This window comes from Sinocyclocheilus rhinocerous, unplaced genomic scaffold (genome assembly GCF_001515625.1).
Source record: "Sinocyclocheilus rhinocerous isolate Xijiao unplaced genomic scaffold, SAMN03320098_v1.1 scaffold834, whole genome shotgun sequence".
Lineage (NCBI taxonomy): Eukaryota > Metazoa > Chordata > Actinopteri > Cypriniformes > Cyprinidae > Sinocyclocheilus > Sinocyclocheilus rhinocerous.
In genome coordinates this window covers 749,740-753,715 of record NW_015645089.1, presented here as the reverse complement: position 1 = coordinate 753,715, position 3,976 = coordinate 749,740, and positions in this window count along the sequence as shown.

Genomic DNA, 3,976 nt, shown 5'->3' with positions numbered 1-3,976 from the left:
TTAGCGATCTCTCAGATATAACAGCTCACTGAAAACTACTCTGCGGTGATGACGCCACTAGAGTCCGAGCTAGTGCTGAGGCATCATGCTTTCTCCAGCGAGCTAGCATAGCGATTTCTCCAGATGCGCCTGTACGCCAGCAGTCAAGCTCTGATGGCCATATCAGGTTAAGAGCAACGCGAGCAGCTATCACAGCGGAGAGGAATCAATACCTCACCATTGAATTGCCAGTTCTACTTTCAGGTACCAGAATTGGATTGGAGCTGCAGGTTCGACGTGTGAGAATAGATTTGGAGCCGGCTGCGGGAAAATGGATGCAGAACAAAAGTGAAACGGAGAGCTGTGCCGAAATTCACAAATCCAGCCAAACTGCGCTGAGAGCGGAGACTGCAGTGGAGAATAATGGGAAACCAGGAGACAGCATCCCTGAGAAGAAGAAATGTGATCGACATACAACTGATTAAATATCATGCTAACAACAAGACACACAGTCATTGAATAACATTATATTGCAAAGAAAAAAAAATTGCACATAACAAATCTGCATATAAATGCACAATAATATTAATAAACAATAATACATAGACTCTAGTTATTTAATTAGATATATAAAACTGAATATGTGTATTAATACACGCACATAATAGCATTATCATCATCATCATTATTAGGTGAATTTACAATCAAATTATTGTAATTAATGATTAAAAATATCTGCTAATGGGGTCAGAAAAATTCAAAATGCAATTTTTTTTTTCATGTAAAATGTTGCTTTGGATCTATTTAATGCATCCTTGCTAAATAAAAGTAAAAATAAAATATGTTTTTAAATATACAATAATACATCAAATTTGGACTTTCTTTACTAAAACATAAAAATGCACTTCTGACCACACATCAGCGGAATTATATATAAAATACTATGACAAACTCAGAAACGTTCAACACATTTTTCAAAAAACAAGACTTAATATCTGAAGTTAGAATTTTTTTTTTTTTTTAACTTTCAAAGAAAATTAATTTACATATAAATACTTTTGTAAATTAGCCTATTGGTCTTGCCAGGGGTTTCTAATATTTTTTTATCCCTGCAGAGTTTATACATGCGTGTTTGTGTCTCTGTATGAGCCTCTGTAGTTGTTGTAAGGCAAATTATTGGTGTCTGATCACCTACCTTCTTTCACGGTCCCTGGTTCCCCAGTGGCCACTAGAACGACCATTGCCACAGCGACCAGCAGAACCAACGAAAACAACACCATCAGTGACACCTCCAGCCCTGAGAAGCACCACTTTCCCATCTGATCAACACACACACACAACCATAATCATCCTATAATTCATCTCCCTGCACGTCTTTGACATACACAGTACATGTCCTTGAGTCTGTGTATGAAATGCACATGCTAATGTTCAAAAGATTTTTCACTTTTGCCATATTTTGTTTCACTTTCACTGAGTTTAACCCTTTGTGGAATACATTTTTTAGATGTACTGTAGCCTGTGTAGGGTTAAAGGCTTGGGACATCCAACAACACACACACACACACACACACATGTAATTTATATATATATTAAATGAAAGTGTCATAGTCCTGTAGAATCATCCTGAAAGAATCCAGTGGAAATCAAAGGAGATTATTTTCTTATATTATTTTCTAATATATATATATATTTGATTATTAAAAGCCTTTCTTTTGGATATTGCATAATCCTAATCAGAGCTTTAGTTTTTAGATGTACTGTAGTCCTGTGTAGGGTTAAAGGCTTGGGACATCCAACAATAAAAGGACAAAACATCTGGAACATGTTCGTTACTTCTCTCAATACTATTTGTGTGCGTGCGTGTGTGTGTGTATGTGTGTGTGCGTGTGTGTGTCGCCCAATTTGTGTTTTTAATGTTTTGTATGTTTCTTCTCCATTTCCATTCAAAAAGAAAAACTTCATGCTGCATTAATCTATTCTCAGTTTGTTTTCAGCCAGATAATACCATCATCTACACTTTATATTGTCTTCCATCTTTTCTTTGAATCCAACTCAGTCTTTTTCAACAAAACACTGGTTTTTTGAGTATTTAAAAAATGATCGTTCGCTTGAACAGACTCGCATGACAAGACAGAAAAGCCACATAATTGTTCTTATGGATCAAACAGTCTCGATTGAATTTCAGTCCTTCAAAGTTAAACTGATTGTTTTTCATTTTCACAGCAGCTTGTGGGGTGAAACAATCCTATCAAGATAAAATGTTTGCAAAGCATTCTCATCTTGCTAAACAACTGAACATTTGTATGTGCAGCATATGGCCTATTAAGAGTCATAAACATGTCAAGATAACAAAAATCATCTTTATACAGCAACAGACATGACTGCGCTTTAGTCATATTGTACAGATTTCCTATAAATTCCTGTTAATGTCCTGAGACACCATTCTACTATATTAAAATCCATATAATCTTACTAGAAATGTTTTGTTCTGGCAGATTTTTTTTTGTTTTTTTGTTTTGCATCCAAAAAAAGAAAGAAAAGAAAAAAAAAATACATTAGAAACCAAATTATGACGATTTCCAACAGCAATCCTGCCCACGTTCTTCTAAGATTTTCTGACTTGAACTTGACTGAAATGTTCATATCAGCTCCTAATCTTAATTATATGTGCATGAACACATAAAACCTTCCTCATCAGCTCATGATAGAACAATAATGCGAGTGTGTATAATAGTACAACGCGTGTAATATAATACAATAAAATCACATACAAGCCACCTTCCAAAGTTTGATCTTGGACTCTATCCCATAATGATTCTCCAGTTCTTCACACTGATCACACTCACAGAGCAGCTGTGACGGTCCTTTATGAGGGAAATAAAGTCATCCAGTAGATCTGGATAGAAAGACAGACAGCGATAGAAATAGACTGCTGAGGGGTTTAATAATTATAAGGCTGGATGTCTCTCAAATGAAGGCTGCGGTGGGCAAAAGTCGTCAGCGCTGGACTCTGCACATGAGCAGATATGTATGGGCAAACACATGAGAGCGTGTGAATCTGAGAAGTTTGGGGTCATTTTAGGTTTTTGTAAAAGAGTTCATGTATTCAGCAAGAACCGATTTCATTGATCATATGAGAAGACATTTATAATGTTGAAAAAAAAAAAACTCTACTTTTGTAATTAATTATAATAATCCTGGAATCCTGAAAAATGTGATGTAGTTAGTTGTAATAATGTTTCACAATATTAGTGATTTTACTGTATTTAACACAGACTTTTTTTTTTTTCAAAAACATGAAAAGTTTTACTGAACCCAAAATTTGTTTAAAATTTTGCTTTAATACAATATCCTAGACTTAATTATATAAAATAATAATAATAATAATAATAATAATAATAATAATAAAGTGGATGGAAACCCAATTGAAAAATTTATTTACTTTTACTGTATATTTATCAATTTAGAAAATATACCAGCAATGGAAATGTTTCACTAGTCTAAAAAAAATATATAACAATACAGTAACCCAGCTAACAAAATATGTTCTATGTAAGCATGTTTTGCTAACGTTTCCCATTATGTTATAAAAATGTCATTTCTGAATGTTCAGATTTTGTTTTCTTGGATATGCGAACATTCTGAAAACATTCCATTTTATCACATTCCAAAATTATGGGAACGTTACTTTTGAATGTTTTCTGAACATTCTGAAACAAGTAGTAACATTTGAAAAAATGTAAGATGAATATCCAACTAAAATGTTTCAGAAAAAAAACATCTATCATGAACGATGAACAATGTGTAATTTGTGTGTGTGTGTGTGTGTACCTACTTAACCATATTTTGGGGACAAATTTGTACCCAAAAGTGAACTAAACCTGACAAAATCTCCAAAAACCTCCCTTTGGGAACGTCCTCATTTGTAAAACTGGTATAAAAATAAAGTAAACAAAGTTTTTAAAAAATTGTAAAAATGCAGAAAGTTTCCTGT